Consider the following 18,120-nt stretch of genomic DNA (forward strand, 5'->3'; position numbering starts at 1 on the left):
ACCCACCACCCTCTCTGTGAAGAACGTTCCCCTTACATATCCCCTAACCTCTTCCCATCTCACTGTGAACTCGAAACCCATAGATCTCCCCGAATATTAAGTCTGGTTCTTTCTCCGTAGAAGGTACCTGAGATGCAGAACCTTTCCAGTAACACACTTCAAGATAACTTAATAAAAAGTGTGATGAAGCACAGGTGGATTGGTTGGGTCGGGAGAAATTGAAATAAACAAGTGATCAATCTCTCTTGCTTTTGCAGGTGAGCTTTATAAAACAGTGGATCAGACTCACAGTCGAGGAATGGAAGGGCAAATAATAACAAAATCAGAGAGTTTTGCAGGGCAGAAGGGCACCATGTGATCATCTGCACCCACTCCAGCAAGAGCTCCACAGGTAGTACCACAGTCCAGCACTGCCTTGGCCGTCCCCTACCTTCATCCCTTTCAAACATATATTCAACTCTCATTTGAAACATTGTATGTTAACTGCTTCCAACACTCTCCCAAGCAATGCACTACAACTCAGAAAATCTCTCTGTGTAATGACGTTTCTCTTCAACTCGTTCCTCGTTGTCTTACTGACAATATTGAAGTTACGAATACACACGTCACTGACATATTAATTAGTCGAAGTAAAATATGCTTTGTACACGATTAAAATCATACACAATGTTAATTACGTCATTGGGATCACCTCCTTATCTTCTCACCTTCAGGAAAAACAAGACCAATGTCTCCAGTTTTTCCTTGTATCTAAACACTTTTTTTTTCTGGTACGATTGTACGAAATCTCCTTTGTACTCTTTCCAGGGCTTAAACTCGGCGCCATAATTGAAAACAATACTCTAAACGTGGACTCACCAATGATTTTTAGCGACATCATCATTTACTTGTTGTTTTCCTCTAGATCCCTGTTTAAAACCTCAAACATTCTCCAAGTCTTCTGAAATAATATTTCAAATTATCTGTTCACCTTCCGAGAATTATGTGGAATGAACCCTCATTCTATCCTCTCCTGTACTAATTTCAAAAATGTGCTTTTGAGCCCATTTTGTCTTTATATGTTTCTGACACCAAGATGTAGTCCCTCACAGATTTCTGCATTAAATTTCATCTGACAGGTAACTGATCATTTGAACAAATTTTCAAAGTCCATATTATGTCTCTCAGCATCGTCCTCACAATTCACAACTCTCACTGGCTTCGTATCATATTTAACTGTAGAAGTTTTGACATCAGTAAGCCACGCCAAATCAGAGAAAAGCAAGGTCCCAATACAGTTGGCAAGGAAACACCATTTTCAATTCATCTTCAGTTTGAGAAATGACCAGCTGTAACTATCATCTGTTTCATTTCCTTTCGCCAACATCGATTCCATGCTGCCAGAGACACACCAATCCTAAGCATTCCTCCTTTGGTAATTAACCTGCTATGAGGAACCGTATCAAAACATTTATGAAAGTCCAAATGTACAGCGTCCATAGCATTATCGTGATCTGCTACTTGGGTCACCTCATCAATGAAATGAAACAAACTTTTCAGACATGAACTGCCTTTCGCAATGCTTTGTTTGACTGTCTGGAATTACTTTAGTTTTCTCGACCTGTACATATACCGTATCCCGTGTTAGGTCTGCCATCAGTTTTCGAACTCCAATGTCAAACTTACTGGTTTGTCGTTTCGTCAGTTATTCTTTATCCCTTTCTATTGAACAAAATCTAGGGAGGCAGACCTTAAGCATTGACAAGATGCATAGTGGGAAGCCTCACCGTCCTAACAGTGGCTAGGTAAGACTCCGAAGTACAGCAGTAAGTTAAAGGGTTACATGGGATACAAGATCCTTGCTGAGCTACAGGCTGACCATTAAATAATAAGTGCCAGTATGGTTCGAGGAGGTCCCAAATCAGGGCCCACCTCTCGGAGTCAGTTCTAGTTGATGCTACGTATTCCAGAAGTGGGCAGGAGTGAAAGTTACCATCGAACATTTTGTTTACAGAGATCAATTACAGATGTCCTTGATTAGAGGAACATTGTAAACTAATTGGCGGGGCTTTGCACGCTTGACCAACTAAGCTACATGCACAAGTAATAGATCACAATGGGGAAACATTAAGCAGGAGGACGGTGGGGCCTTGCACAGAGATTCTACACTTCAGCATTACCTTCTGGTGAGAGATGAACTAATTTATGTACAGGAGGCTGTGAGACAGCTTATTAAAGCTGCAAGCCAAGGACTAATGCTCTGTTGCGTGAGTGGCATTTCAGAGAAATCGTTGCTTAACCGGGAGGGAAGCCATTCACAGCAAAATGATTTCCACAAAGTCTGCTTTTTTTTTACATAATCAGTTGAGCAGGTCAGGAGCTTCAGTGAAAGAGGAATGTAAGCAGAGCCAGGAGATTGTATGGACAGGTAGGCTCAGAATCGGAGAGATAGTCCTCAGAATAAGAGGCCTCAGCGCTGTTATTTCTGGAGTCTGGGGCTCAGTGCCCTGAGGAGCCAGGCGGATGCTGATCAGCTGAAATTATAATGGGACAGAGTGCAGCAGCAGTGAAACAAAGCATCCACAATCCTGCTTAATGAAACTATCAAGGATCGCGAGAAGTGGAAAGAAAATAAGGACCATTAATCCATGCAGTAGGGCGCTGCTGCAGGACCCGAGCGATGAGCCCACCCAACTCCAAATGTCCCACCGGGAGCTGGGCTCCCTTTGAGGTGGTGTTCTCTTGGAATGATATTTGTGCGTCCACACGAATATTGCTTTGACTTTGACTACTGTGTGGTTTGCTCACAGAACCAGGTACCGGACATGTCCCCTCGGCTCCAATTTTCCCTGGTCCCAAGACTGGGTGTTCCTGCGAATGTAAACATTGAAGAGTTTTGGTTAACCTGTGCAGATATTTCACACTTGTCCCCTACTATTGTGGAAGCAGTATCAGACGTTGGAAGGATTCCCACTCATCTACTAAATACATTTGTTATTATTAGGCAATATTTGCAACAACTTCTTCGAGGTAAGTCTATGAAATTTATTTGCGAACAAGTGAAAGGGCCGATCATGCAAGCGAGTGGTTCGAGAACCCCTTCTTGCCAAAGTGTGTACAGCTACGCTCACAATCAGCTAAAATAGGCAGGATTTTTCCACAAGGCTCCGAAATGGTAGGTCACACCAAAAGCTCAACGAGAGTCAGTGAGTGGTTTAGCAAGTTTTCCTTATGCGAGGATGCAAGCATGTTGGTCCTTGCATTAGCTCCAAGGCACCCACATGGGCAGTTTACTCCTCAGTGGCCACATTTCCACAGTTAAAGTAAGGGCGTGCCATTGGTCCTGGGGTTTTGGCTGGCTTGTTCCCAGTCCCAAAGGTGTCATACCGGGTCCTGCTGTCGCGTTTCCCAGGGTCCTCTCTGGAATCTGTTCTCAACAGTAGTTGCTGGGCGGACATCTGAGGTTGATTCCACCCCCCACGTGCATGTAATCTCAATCAACCTCTTCAGTGTTGGCACACGGCGTGCATGGATCGCGGGGTTGTTGGGCATATATGTGTTTTGCCTGTATTTTTTATCGTGGCATGGTCTTGTTCTGGCCATAGCAATAGAAGATCACTGTTCACCCCATTTGCAATGAGAAATTTTTAGACAATTTGGAAGTTGACAGTACTGAATTCATGATCTGTGGGGGAAAAAAAACATTCACAGACCTCGAGCTCCAGGCAGCAAAACATCAACATTCAGTGGCCAACAAGCAAATGTGATTTCAACGCAAATCACAAAATGTTACCCTTTCTGCAAGCTTCAGTGACTCAGCGCTGAAGAGGTATCTTTCACTCTCTGTCAACTTTCATCCTTATCCAGTTTTTTTTTAGCATCCGTTGCTTCCTTGCTCGTTAAGGAATGAAACATTCACATTTCAGAACAGTCAAAATTAGAGAGTTTCAATTCTAACAACATTTTCATGCCAAATTGTCTGTGCTTCTGATTTAATCCGTGGCCCAGGGGAAATATAATGGAGTCTTCAGTAGTCGTCAAATGTGTCGCCTAGACTAAATTCAGCAATGTTTGAAAATCCTGATGCATGCTACTATAAGTACAACAGATTTGTACTCGCCAATAAAAAAAATGTTGATCACTAGAGTGGATCAGGGCGTGTTGCATCATGCTCCGGACCTTAGAGCGGGTCCAAGGCTTGTGAATTTGGATTCATCTCTCATAATCCTCGGACAAGCAAGTTTTTCTTATTACCAATCACCGTAAATCATAAGATGCTTGCACTATCATTGCCTTTGCAGAAAATTAGAGCCTCTTGAGTACTTACACGAAGAACTTGTGGACAAGTATCGTGAGCTGCAATAGGATTTTAACCAGCTTTCTGTCCCTGGACATCCCTCATGCTCGTTTGGCAAGGGATAACAGCAGCAATCCGGTCTGGGACGGAAATATTTTGGAACTTGGGGATTCGGGTGCTGGTATGTTGGGAGGGCTTACGAAAGAGTTCCTTGGACGCTGATCTCGATTATCTTTATTGAGGGCTGATGGCTCTTTGCCACTTCCTTAAACCCAACAACGGAATTTCTGATCTTAAATGTTGCACCTCGTCTGTTTACCGTGGCAAAACATAGTCTCCACTGAGCGGGGAAAAGGACGACGTTCCGTCTGCAAGAGATTGTCTCGAAACCCATGGCTTTGCTTTGATCATGCTTGTAGAGTGATTCGATCGCTTCCTCACCTCGACGGTCCCAGGCGCAGAGCAGTCACCTGCAGGTAAACAAAGAAGACACAAAGAAAGCCAAACAACAAAATGATACAACACCGGCGCCGAGTCCAATTCCTCAAGGCTTCACCAAGCCTGGCAATCAGCAACGTTTCCAATCCTGGACATTTAGATCTGCCCATCTTCCATCGCACCTCAAGGAATGAGCCTTCAGGCTCAGATCAGGAGTTTGGCATTTTATACATTTAGAGACACCATCTGCTTATTTTCTGCCTTGCCTCAGGGGACCAGCCCAGCAGGTCAGACAGCATCCAAGGAACAGGAGAATCAAAGTTTCGGGCCCAAAACGTCGGCTCTCCTGCTCGGTGGATGCTGCCTGACCTGCTGCGCTTTTCCAGCAACACATTTTCGGCTCTGATCTCCAGCATCTGCAGTCCTCACTTTCTCATGGGAACAGCCAGCAGGGGCAAGTCAGGATTAAATCCTTAACCAAATGTACTACTTGAATGTGGTCATTTCATTTTTTCGTCTTCCTTCAAGGGATCAGCCTGCAGGCTCAGGTCAGAATCATGCCCTTAATCAATTTTAGCAATTTGATTAGCTCCACACAATATTCACACTTTCTCATGCACCAATTCAAGTTATTGAAGGCACTAACATAGATTCACACAAGACCATCTATTGAAGGTGAAAAGACCAGTTGTTCAACAAATTCTCGAGAGGCAGAACTTGATCTTAAACATTTTATTCCACGCTGAATCATAGGTAGAACCTCTGTCCTAAGCGTTAATCGTTAGGACTCCGAAGCACAGCAGAAATTCACAGATCTATAAAGGAACCAACAACCAGGCTGAGACACATGCTGACCATTACTAATTCACATAGTGATGAATGTTCGAATTCACCTATGTTCTTTTTATCTAACCTTCACATTCCCTGATGTCTGTATTCTGATATTCACTTACGTTCTGTTATCTTCCTGTATTTTAATTCGCTTTTGTTCTTGCGGTCACGTGCACTTATTCTTATTCAACTATATTTTCTGTTTAACTTATGTTCACATTATACAATGTCGTTATTCATTCCTATTCTTATTTTCTTATTTTTTATGTTGTTTGTCTCTTATTTTCCCCTTCATTCTTCCCATGCTTTTATGAGCGTATTTTACCAATCATTTATGTTCTTAACCTTTGCTCTTGAAATATTTTAGAGATGTTCTTGTTCTCCTGTGCTCGTCCGTTCTTGTCTTTGCGTGTACTTATTCTCTTGTGTTTCATTCATATGTTCCCACTGTCTTATGCCCGCTCTAACATCTGTATTATTTTTTCTATTCTTGTCTTGTGTAGTTTTTCTCTCGTGTTCTCATTTTAGTGTTCGCAAATGCTATTTTGTTCTTATTTTCTTATTCCCGTATGATCTTATGCTCTGACCTTGTTAATCACTTCTGTTTGTAATGTCTTATCTTCCTGTTCTCTTTTGTTCTTTTTCGCCAAGACACTTATTTTCTAAGTCGCTATTGTACGTATTTCATTATGTTCTCATCATGTTATGTTCTTATTCTGTTGTGTTCTTAGTCTCTTATGTTCTTCCTCTTTGATATTCTGTTTTCCATTCTACCCATATGTCCGTATGGTATTATTTTATCAGTCAGTGTTATTCTTATTGCTTTGATCTTGAATTTGAGTATTCATTTTCTTAATCGCTTGTGCTCTGATGTTCTTGTTCTCCTATGCTCTCATCCTTAACATTTCATTTGTCTGATTGCAAATCAGAAAAAGAATAGCCGCCGTGGTTGTGAGCGCAGGCAATATAAGCCTTTGTTTTGACCGACGGGCTCCGTCGGTCGGTTAGCTCAGCTGGTTAGAGCGTGGTGCTAATAACGCCAAGGTCGTGGGTTCAATCCCCACACTGACCATGTGCAGCGCTCGTCTCGTCAGCTGTGCTGTGTCAAGGTTTGTCGTGGCTTTTGCTTTCACCGTCTGCAAGAACTTGTCACATGATCGATTCAGATGTGTATTCATTCGAAAGCCGACCATCGCTGTCATGGAACATCAACTCGTTGGTCCTATGCCGGATCTCAGCTGCGTTGCTGTATTTCCAAACAAAGTGCACCACGAAACCACAAAATCACCAAGCAGAAAGCCTCACCGGCGCAATAAAACATTTGACAGGGATAGACGCACAACTCGATCACCGTACCCATGATGACTGGTGGATGTTGTCTGCAGCAAATCAATCAGTCTCAATTGTTTTCACAAAGAAATGCAAAACATGAAATATATAAAGTATTAAGTCGACCTGGCACAGTCTCGGAGGAGAACCAGAGTTCAGGCTTCAATTCACTTCAAAGATTCGTTCAACGCATTTTCCTGGATCTCTGTTACTCCATTTCCCGCGACTTCCAGAGGGAATTCATTCGCTTGCTCACCTCTCATGCATCGACACTGGAGTCATCATATCCCCAGCAATATCACAGAGTCATTAATAAAAGCAAATTACTGCAGATGCTGGAATTCGAAACCAAAAGAGAAAATGCTGGAAAATCTCAGCAGGTCTGGCACCATCTGCAAGGAGAGAAAAGAGTTGACGTTTCGAGTCTAACTGACCCTTTGGTAAAGATTTTGAAAAAAGGGGAGATTTACAGAGCTATTAACACCAGGCTGAGAGAAGGTGAGTCAAGGCTCCAGATGCAAAGGTGATAATGACAGTGCACGGAGAGATTAAAGGGAGATTAGGAGCCGCGAATGACCAAGGCTGAAGCCAGTGTTACGAGACAAAATATGTGGGGGATGTGTGAAACAGAGACAAAATGGAAAACAGGGGAGAAGCGTAGCAAAGCGGGAAGAGGAGAGGAAAAATGTATTGACAGAGTGGGAAGCGACAGAAAGAGAGACAATCAAGAAATAAGAGGTACACAACAGTGAGAAAAACGCAAATAAAAAAGGTAAGTAAAATAATTGAAATAAAATTATCTGAAGTTGTTTGAATTTAACAACTTCAGACAATTTTACTTCATTATTTTATTCATCTCTTTTATCATTTCACCTGCAATATCATAGAGCCATTAGATATGGACAGCACTGAAAACACAATCTTCGGTCTGGCTCGTCCATTCCGAACAGATATCCTCAACTGATCCAGCCACGATTGCATGCACTTGACCCATGTCTCTCTAAACCCTTCCGATTCAAATACACATCCAAATTCCTTAAAAATATTGGAATTGTACCAGCCATCACCAGCTCGTCCGGCAACTTATTGCAGACACTCACCACCCTTTGCGTGACGCCGTTGCTCCTCACTGCCTGTCGAATTCTCACCCTCCCACACCAGATTTATACCCTGTCGTGCTGCACTGCCCCACCTGAGCGAAACGAACTTATCTATTTACCCGAAAAATGCCACTCATGATTGAAAAACCTTCATAAGGTCAGCTCCCAGCCTCTGACGCGCCAGGCAAAATAGTGAGAGAGTGTTCAGCCTGTAAGCGTTTGCACCTTTTCCATTTTCAAATGTAGGATGTAGCATGCTGTCTGAAGCAGTCATCTTAGCAGCTGATCTGTCGCTGACAAACGCTGCAGGAAGGCGTGATAACCTGCTAAATATGCTGTCAAACGAAGATTGCAAAAGCAACATGAGTCATTGAGCAAAACGTGCAATTGAGTTCTGCGCTGTTGCTGACTCTAAAGCAACTGCGTCCTTCGGGAGCAGAAAGAATCCCACAGTTGGGTTACAATTCCAATGCATTTGGCATAAGGTTCGCAGCAGTTTATCAGCAGCACGTAACCCTGACTCCAAAGGTCTGTGAGTTTCCAGAAGCACAGTGAGCGATCGTTGAAGGTACGTCTCAACCAGATGATATTTGTCAACATGACAAGCTGCAGCTGAGCTGGTGGCATTGCGATTGAAATTGCATGCGTCCGAACATTGTGCTTAATTTTGGATATCAGAGCAAATGGTTACCTCGAGTGTGCGCGTTCGGAAAAGTCAATGTTTTTTTTGTTAAAAAACTTTGCAACGGATGGAAATACTTCAGACGATCATGCGATCGATTGCAAATCAGAAAACGAATCGCCGCCGTGGTTGTGAGCGCAGGCAATATAAGCCTTTGTTTTGACTGATGGGCTCCGTCGGTCGGTTAGCTCAGCTGGTTAGAGCGTGGTGCTAATAACGCCAAGGTCGTGGGTTCAATCCCCACACTGACCATGTGCAACGCTCGTCTCGTCAGCTGTGCTGTGTCAAGGTTTGTCGTGGCTTTTGCTTTCACCGTCTGCAAGAACTTGTCACATGATCGATTCAGATGTGTATTCATTCGAAAGCCGACCATCGCTGTCATGGAACATCAACTCGTTGGTCCTATGCCGGATCTCAGCTGCGTTGCTGTATTTCCAAACAAAGTGCACCACGAAACCACAAAATCACCAAGCAGAAAGCCTCACCGGCGCAATAAAACATTTGACAGGGATAGACGCACAACTCGATCACCGTACCCATGATGACTGGTGGATGTTGTCTGCAGCAAATCAATCAGTCTCAATTGTTTTCACAAAGAAATGCAAAACATGAAATATATAAAGTATTAAGTCGACCTGGCACAGTCTCGGAGGAGAACCAGAGTTCAGGCTTCAATTCACTTCAAAGATTCGTTCAACGCATTTTCCTGGATCTCTGTTACTCCATTTCCCGCGACTTCCAGAGGGAATTCATTCGCTTGCTCACCTCTCATGCATCGACACTGGAGTCATCATATCCCCAGCAATATCACAGAGTCATTAATAAAAGCAAATTACTGCAGATGCTGGAATTCGAAACCAAAAGAGAAAATGCTGGAAAATCTCAGCAGGTCTGGCACCATCTGCAAGGAGAGAAAAGAGTTGACGTTTCGAGTCTAACTGACCCTTTGGTAAAGATTTTGAAAAAAGGGGAGATTTACAGAGCTATTAACACCAGGCTGAGAGAAGGTGAGTCAAGGCTCCAGATGCAAAGGTGATAATGACAGTGCACGGAGAGATTAAAGGGAGATTAGGAGCCGCGAATGACCAAGGCTGAAGCCAGTGTTACGAGACAAAATATGTGGGGGATGTGTGAAACAGAGACAAAATGGAAAACAGGGGAGAAGCGTAGCAAAGCGGGAAGAGGAGAGGAAAAATGTATTGACAGAGTGGGAAGCGACAGAAAGAGAGACAATCAAGAAATAAGAGGTACACAACAGTGAGAAAAACGCAAATAAAAAAGGTAAGTAAAATAATTGAAATAAAATTATCTGAAGTTGTTTGAATTTAACAACTTCAGACAATTTTACTTCATTATTTTATTCATCTCTTTTATCATTTCACCTGCAATATCATAGAGCCATTAGATATGGACAGCACTGAAAACACAATCTTCGGTCTGGCTCGTCCATTCCGAACAGATATCCTCAACTGATCCAGCCACGATTGCATGCACTTGACCCATGTCTCTCTAAACCCTTCCGATTCAAATACACATCCAAATTCCTTAAAAATATTGGAATTGTAACAGCCATCACCAGCTCGTCCGGCAACTTATTGCAGACACTCACCACCCTTTGCGTGACGCCGTTGCTCCTCACTGCCTGTCGAATTCTCACCCTCCCACACCAGATTTATACCCTGTCGTGCTGCACTGCCCCACCTGAGCGAAACGAACTTATCTATTTACCCGAAAAATGCCCCTCATGATTGAAAAACCTTCATAAGGTCAGCTCCCAGCCTCTGACGCGCCAGGCAAAATAGTGAGAGAGTGTTCAGCCTGTAAGCGTTTGCACCTTTTCCATTTTCAAATGTAGGATGTAGCATGCTGTCTGAAGCAGTCATCTTAGCAGCTGATCTGTCGCTGACAAACGCTGCAGGAAGGCGTGATAACCTGCTAAATATGCTGTCAAACGAAGATTGCAAAAGCAACATGAGTCATTGAGCAAAACGTGCAATTGAGTTCTGCGCTGTTGCTGACTCTAAAGCAACTGCGTCCTTCGGGAGCAGAAAGAATCCCACAGTTGGGTTACAATTCCAATGCATTTGGCATAAGGTTCGCAGCAGTTTATCAGCAGCACGTAACCCTGACTCCAAAGGTCTGTGAGTTTCCAGAAGCACAGTGAGCGATCGTTGAAGGTACGTCTCAACCAGATGATATTTGTCAACATGACAAGCTGCAGCTGAGCTGGTGGCATTGCGATTGAAATTGCATGCGTCCGAACATTGTGCTTAATTTTGGATATCAGAGCAAATGGTTACCTCGAGTGTGCGCGTTCGGAAAAGTCAATGTTTTTTTTTGTTAAAAAACTTTGCAACGGATGGAAATACTTCAGACGATCATGCGATCGATTGCAAATCAGAAAACGAATAGCCGCCGTGGTTGTGAGCGCAGGCAATATAAGCCTTTGTTTTGAGCGCTGGGCTCTGTCGGTCGGTTAGCTCAGCTGGTTAGAGCGTGGTGCTAATAACGCCAAGGTCGTGGGTTCAATCCCCACACTGACCATGTGCAGCGCTCGTCTCGTCAGCTGTGCTGTGTCAAGGTTTGTCGTGGCTTTTGCTTTCACCGTCTGCAAGAACTTGTCACATGATCGATTCAGATGTGTATTCATTCGAAAGCCGACCATCGCTGTCATGGAACATCAACTCGTTGGTCCTATGCCGGATCTCAGCTGCGTTGCTGTATTTCCAAACAAAGTGCACCACGAAACCACAAAATCACCAAGCAGAAAGCCTCACCGGCGCAATAAAACATTTGACAGGGATAGACGCACAACTCGATCACCGTACCCATGATGACTGGTGGATGTTGTCTGCAGCAAATCAATCAGTCTCAATTGTTTTCACAAAGAAATGCAAAACATGAAATATATAAAGTATTAAGTCGACCTGGCACAGTCTCGGAGGAGAACCAGAGTTCAGGCTTCAATTCACTTCAAAGATTCGTTCAACGCATTTTCCTGGATCTCTGTTACTCCATTTCCCGCGACTTCCAGAGGGAATTCATTCGCTTGCTCACCTCTCATGCATCGACACTGGAGTCATCATATCCCCAGCAATATCACAGAGTCATTAATAAAAGCAAATTACTGCAGATGCTGGAATTCGAAACCAAAAGAGAAAATGCTGGAAAATCTCAGCAGGTCTGGCACCATCTGCAAGGAGAGAAAAGAGTTGACGTTTCGAGTCTAACTGACCCTTTGGTAAAGATTTTGAAAAAAGGGGAGATTTACAGAGCTATTAACACCAGGCTGAGAGAAGGTGAGTCAAGGCTCCAGATGCAAAGGTGATAATGACAGTGCACGGAGAGATTAAAGGGAGATTAGGAGCCGCGAATGACCAAGGCTGAAGCCAGTGTTACGAGACAAAATATGTGGGGGATGTGTGAAACAGAGACAAAATGGAAAACAGGGGAGAAGCGTAGCAAAGCGGGAAGAGGAGAGGAAAAATGTATTGACAGAGTGGGAAGCGACAGAAAGAGAGACAATCAAGAAATAAGAGGTACACAACAGTGAGAAAAACGCAAATAAAAAAGGTAAGTAAAATAATTGAAATAAAATTATCTGAAGTTGTTTGAATTTAACAACTTCAGACAATTTTACTTCATTATTTTATTCATCTCTTTTATCATTTCACCTGCAATATCATAGAGCCATTAGATATGGACAGCACTGAAAACACAATCTTCGGTCTGGCTCGTCCATTCCGAACAGATATCCTCAACTGATCCAGCCACGATTGCATGCACTTGACCCATGTCTCTCTAAACCCTTCCGATTCAAATACACATCCAAATTCCTTAAAAATATTGGAATTGTAACAGCCATCACCAGCTCGTCCGGCAACTTATTGCAGACACTCACCACCCTTTGCGTGACGCCGTTGCTCCTCACTGCCTGTCGAATTCTCACCCTCCCACACCAGATTTATACCCTGTCGTGCTGCACTGCCCCACCTGAGCGAAACGAACTTATCTATTTACCCGAAAAATGCCCCTCATGATTGAAAAACCTTCATAAGGTCAGCTCCCAGCCTCTGACGCGCCAGGCAAAATAGTGAGAGAGTGTTCAGCCTGTAAGCGTTTGCACCTTTTCCATTTTCAAATGTAGGATGTAGCATGCTGTCTGAAGCAGTCATCTTAGCAGCTGATCTGTCGCTGACAAACGCTGCAGGAAGGCGTGATAACCTGCTAAATATGCTGTCAAACGAAGATTGCAAAAGCAACATGAGTCATTGAGCAAAACGTGCAATTGAGTTCTGCGCTGTTGCTGACTCTAAAGCAACTGCGTCCTTCGGGAGCAGAAAGAATCCCACAGTTGGGTTACAATTCCAATGCATTTGGCATAAGGTTCGCAGCAGTTTATCAGCAGCACGTAACCCTGACTCCAAAGGTCTGTGAGTTTCCAGAAGCACAGTGAGCGATCGTTGAAGGTACGTCTCAACCAGATGATATTTGTCAACATGACAAGCTGCAGCTGAGCTGGTGGCATTGCGATTGAAATTGCATGCGTCCGAACATTGTGCTTAATTTTGGATATCAGAGCAAATGGTTACCTCGAGTGTGCGCGTTCGGAAAAGTCAATGTTTTTTTTTGTTAAAAAACTTTGCAACGGATGGAAATACTTCAGACGATCATGCGATCGATTGCAAATCAGAAAACGAATAGCCGCCGTGGTTGTGAGCGCAGGCAATATAAGCCTTTGTTTTGAGCGCTGGGCTCTGTCGGTCGGTTAGCTCAGCTGGTTAGAGCGTGGTGCTAATAACGCCAAGGTCGTGGGTTCAATCCCCACACTGACCATGTGCAGCGCTCGTCTCGTCAGCTGTGCTGTGTCAAGGTTTGTCGTGGCTTTTGCTTTCACCGTCTGCAAGAACTTGTCACATGATCGATTCAGATGTGTATTCATTCGAAAGCCGACCATCGCTGTCATGGAACATCAACTCGTTGGTCCTATGCCGGATCTCAGCTGCGTTGCTGTATTTCCAAACAAAGTGCACCACGAAACCACAAAATCACCAAGCAGAAAGCCTCACCGGCGCAATAAAACATTTGACAGGGATAGACGCACAACTCGATCACCGTACCCATGATGACTGGTGGATGTTGTCTGCAGCAAATCAATCAGTCTCAATTGTTTTCACAAAGAAATGCAAAACATGAAATATATAAAGTATTAAGTCGACCTGGCACAGTCTCGGAGGAGAACCAGAGTTCAGGCTTCAATTCACTTCAAAGATTCGTTCAATGCATTTTCCTGGATCTCTGTTACTCCATTTCCCGCGACTTCCAGAGGGAATTCATTCGCTTGCTCACCTCTCATGCATCGACACTGGAGTCATCATATCCCCAGCAATATCACAGAGTCATTAATAAAAGCAAATTACTGCAGATGCTGGAATTCGAAACCAAAAGAGAAAATGCTGGAAAATCTCAGCAGGTCTGGCACCATCTGCAAGGAGAGAAAAGAGTTGACGTTTCGAGTCTAACTGACCCTTTGGTAAAGATTTTGAAAAAAGGGGAGATTTACAGAGCTATTAACACCAGGCTGAGAGAAGGTGAGTCAAGGCTCCAGATGCAAAGGTGATAATGACAGTGCACGGAGAGATTAAAGGGAGATTAGGAGCCGCGAATGACCAAGGCTGAAGCCAGTGTTACGAGACAAAATATGTGGGGGATGTGTGAAACAGAGACAAAATGGAAAACAGGGGAGAAGCGTAGCAAAGCGGGAAGAGGAGAGGAAAAATGTATTGACAGAGTGGGAAGCGACAGAAAGAGAGACAATCAAGAAATAAGAGGTACACAACAGTGAGAAAAACGCAAATAAAAAAGGTAAGTAAAATAATTGAAATAAAATTATCTGAAGTTGTTTGAATTTAACAACTTCAGACAATTTTACTTCATTATTTTATTCATCTCTTTTATCATTTCACCTGCAATATCATAGAGCCATTAGATATGGACAGCACTGAAAACACAATCTTCGGTCTGGCTCGTCCATTCCGAACAGATATCCTCAACTGATCCAGCCACGATTGCATGCACTTGACCCATGTCTCTCTAAACCCTTCCGATTCAAATACACATCCAAATTCCTTAAAAATATTGGAATTGTAACAGCCATCACCAGCTCGTCCGGCAACTTATTGCAGACACTCACCACCCTTTGCGTGACGCCGTTGCTCCTCACTGCCTGTCGAATTCTCACCCTCCCACACCAGATTTATACCCTGTCGTGCTGCACTGCCCCACCTGAGCGAAACGAACTTATCTATTTACCCGAAAAATGCCCCTCATGATTGAAAAACCTTCATAAGGTCAGCTCCCAGCCTCTGACGCGCCAGGCAAAATAGTGAGAGAGTGTTCAGCCTGTAAGCGTTTGCACCTTTTCCATTTTCAAATGTAGGATGTAGCATGCTGTCTGAAGCAGTCATCTTAGCAGCTGATCTGTCGCTGACAAACGCTGCAGGAAGGCGTGATAACCTGCTAAATATGCTGTCAAACGAAGATTGCAAAAGCAACATGAGTCATTGAGCAAAACGTGCAATTGAGTTCTGCGCTGTTGCTGACTCTAAAGCAACTGCGTCCTTCGGGAGCAGAAAGAATCCCACAGTTGGGTTACAATTCCAATGCATTTGGCATAAGGTTCGCAGCAGTTTATCAGCAGCACGTAACCCTGACTCCAAAGGTCTGTGAGTTTCCAGAAGCACAGTGAGCGATCGTTGAAGGTACGTCTCAACCAGATGATATTTGTCAACATGACAAGCTGCAGCTGAGCTGGTGGCATTGCGATTGAAATTGCATGCGTCCGAACATTGTGCTTAATTTTGAATATCAGAGCAAATGGTTACCTCGAGTGTGCGCGTTCGGAAGAGTCAATGTTTTTTTTTGTTTAAAAAACTTTGCAACGGATGGAAATACTTCAGACGATCATGCGATCGATTGCAAATCAGAAAACGAATAGCCGCCGTGGTTGTGAGCGCAGGCAATATAAGCCTTTGTTTTGAGCGCTGGGCTCTGTCGGTCGGTTAGCTCAGCTGGTTAGAGCGTGGTGCTAATAACGCCAAGGTCGTGGGTTCAATCCCCACACTGACCATGTGCAGCGCTCGTCTCGTCAGCTGTGCTGTGTCAAGGTTGGTCGTGGCTTTTGCTTTCACCGTCTGCAAGAACTTGTCACATGATCGATTCAGATGTGTATTCATTCGAAAGCCGACCATCGCTGTCATGGAACATCAACTCGTTGGTCCTATGCCGGATCTCAGCTGCGTTGCTGTATTTCCAAACAAAGTGCACCACGAAACCACAAAATCACCAAGCAGAAAGCCTCACCGGCGCAATAAAACATTTGACAGGGATAGACGCACAACTCGATCACCGTACCCATGATGACTGGTGGATGTTGTCTGCAGCAAATCAATCAGTCTCAATTGTTTTCACAAAGAAATGCAAAACATGAAATATATAAAGTATTAAGTCGACCTGGCACAGTCTCGGAGGAGAACCAGAGTTCAGGCTTCAATTCACTTCAAAGATTCGTTCAATGCATTTTCCTGGATCTCTGTTACTCCATTTCCCGCGACTTCCAGAGGGAATTCATTCGCTTGCTCACCTCTCATGCATCGACACTGGAGTCATCATATCCCCAGCAATATCACAGAGTCATTAATAAAAGCAAATTACTGCAGATGCTGGAATTCGAAACCAAAAGAGAAAATGCTGGAAAATCTCAGCAGGTCTGGCACCATCTGCAAGGAGAGAAAAGAGTTGACGTTTCGAGTCTAACTGACCCTTTGGTAAAGATTTTGAAAAAAGGGGAGATTTACAGAGCTATTAACACCAGGCTGAGAGAAGGTGAGTCAAGGCTCCAGATGCAAAGGTGATAATGACAGTGCACGGAGAGATTAAAGGGAGATTAGGAGCCGCGAATGACCAAGGCTGAAGCCAGTGTTACGAGACAAAATATGTGGGGGATGTGTGAAACAGAGACAAAATGGAAAACAGGGGAGAAGCGTAGCAAAGCGGGAAGAGGAGAGGAAAAATGTATTGACAGAGTGGGAAGCGACAGAAAGAGAGACAATCAAGAAATAAGAGGTACACAACAGTGAGAAAAACGCAAATAAAAAAGGTAAGTAAAATAATTGAAATAAAATTATCTGAAGTTGTTTGAATTTAACAACTTCAGACAATTTTACTTCATTATTTTATTCATCTCTTTTATCATTTCACCTGCAATATCATAGAGCCATTAGATATGGACAGCACTGAAAACACAATCTTCGGTCTGGCTCGTCCATTCCGAACAGATATCCTCAACTGATCCAGCCACGATTGCATGCACTTGACCCATGTCTCTCTAAACCCTTCCGATTCAAATACACATCCAAATTCCTTAAAAATATTGGAATTGTAACAGCCATCACCAGCTCGTCCGGCAACTTATTGCAGACACTCACCACCCTTTGCGTGACGCCGTTGCTCCTCACTGCCTGTCGAATTCTCACCCTCCCACACCAGATTTATACCCTGTCGTGCTGCACTGCCCCACCTGAGCGAAACGAACTTATCTATTTACCCGAAAAATGCCCCTCATGATTGAAAAACCTTCATAAGGTCAGCTCCCAGCCTCTGACGCGCCAGGCAAAATAGTGAGAGAGTGTTCAGCCTGTAAGCGTTTGCACCTTTTCCATTTTCAAATGTAGGATGTAGCATGCTGTCTGAAGCAGTCATCTTAGCAGCTGATCTGTCGCTGACAAACGCTGCAGGAAGGCGTGATAACCTGCTAAATATGCTGTCAAACGAAGATTGCAAAAGCAACATGAGTCATTGAGCAAAACGTGCAATTGAGTTCTGCGCTGTTGCTGACTCTAAAGCAACTGCGTCCTTCGGGAGCAGAAAGAATCCCACAGTTGGGTTACAATTCCAATGCATTTGGCATAAGGTTCGCAGCAGTTTATCAGCAGCACGTAACCCTGACTCCAAAGGTCTGTGAGTTTCCAGAAGCACAGTGAGCGATCGTTGAAGGTACGTCTCAACCAGATGATATTTGTCAACATGACAAGCTGCAGCTGAGCTGGTGGCATTGCGATTGAAATTGCATGCGTCCGAACATTGTGCTTAATTTTGAATATCAGAGCAAATGGTTACCTCGAGTGTGCGCGTTCGGAAGAGTCAATGTCTTTTTTGTTTAAAAAACTTTGCAATGGATGGAAATACTTCAGACGATCATGCGATCGATTGCAAATCAGAAAACGAATAGCCGCCGTGGTTGTGAGCGCAGGCAATATAAGCCTTTGTTTTGAGCGTTGGGCTCTGTCGGTCGGTTAGCTCAGCTGGTTAGAGCGTGGTGCTAATAACGCCAAGGTCGTGGGTTCAATCCCCACACTGACCATGTGCAGCGCTCGTCTCGTCAGCTGTGCTGTGTCAAGGTTGGT

General features: G+C 43.9%; 6 non-coding genes across 6 annotated transcripts; all 6 read left to right on the forward strand.

Annotated features, from left to right (window-relative positions):
* Positions 1-6,543: 6,543 nt before the first annotated feature.
* On the forward strand, positions 6,544-6,617 carry trnai-aau (transfer RNA isoleucine (anticodon AAU)). Its single transcript has one exon. It is a non-coding gene; the product is annotated as a tRNA-Ile (tRNA).
* Positions 6,618-8,834: 2,217 nt separating this feature from the next.
* On the forward strand, positions 8,835-8,908 carry trnai-aau (transfer RNA isoleucine (anticodon AAU)). Its single transcript has one exon. It is a non-coding gene; the product is annotated as a tRNA-Ile (tRNA).
* Positions 8,909-11,126: 2,218 nt separating this feature from the next.
* trnai-aau (transfer RNA isoleucine (anticodon AAU)) lies at positions 11,127-11,200 on the forward strand. The gene has a single exon. It is a non-coding gene; the product is annotated as a tRNA-Ile (tRNA).
* A 2,218-nt stretch (positions 11,201-13,418) lies between these two features.
* Positions 13,419-13,492, forward strand: trnai-aau (transfer RNA isoleucine (anticodon AAU)). The gene has a single exon. It is a non-coding gene; the product is annotated as a tRNA-Ile (tRNA).
* Positions 13,493-15,711: 2,219 nt separating this feature from the next.
* Positions 15,712-15,785, forward strand: trnai-aau (transfer RNA isoleucine (anticodon AAU)). Its single transcript has one exon. It is a non-coding gene; the product is annotated as a tRNA-Ile (tRNA).
* Positions 15,786-18,003: 2,218 nt separating this feature from the next.
* trnai-aau (transfer RNA isoleucine (anticodon AAU)) lies at positions 18,004-18,077 on the forward strand. Its single transcript has one exon. It is a non-coding gene; the product is annotated as a tRNA-Ile (tRNA).
* Positions 18,078-18,120: the final 43 nt, after the last annotated feature.

This window comes from Hemiscyllium ocellatum, unplaced genomic scaffold (genome assembly GCF_020745735.1).
Source record: "Hemiscyllium ocellatum isolate sHemOce1 unplaced genomic scaffold, sHemOce1.pat.X.cur. scaffold_234_pat_ctg1, whole genome shotgun sequence".
Classification (NCBI taxonomy): domain Eukaryota; kingdom Metazoa; phylum Chordata; class Chondrichthyes; order Orectolobiformes; family Hemiscylliidae; genus Hemiscyllium; species Hemiscyllium ocellatum.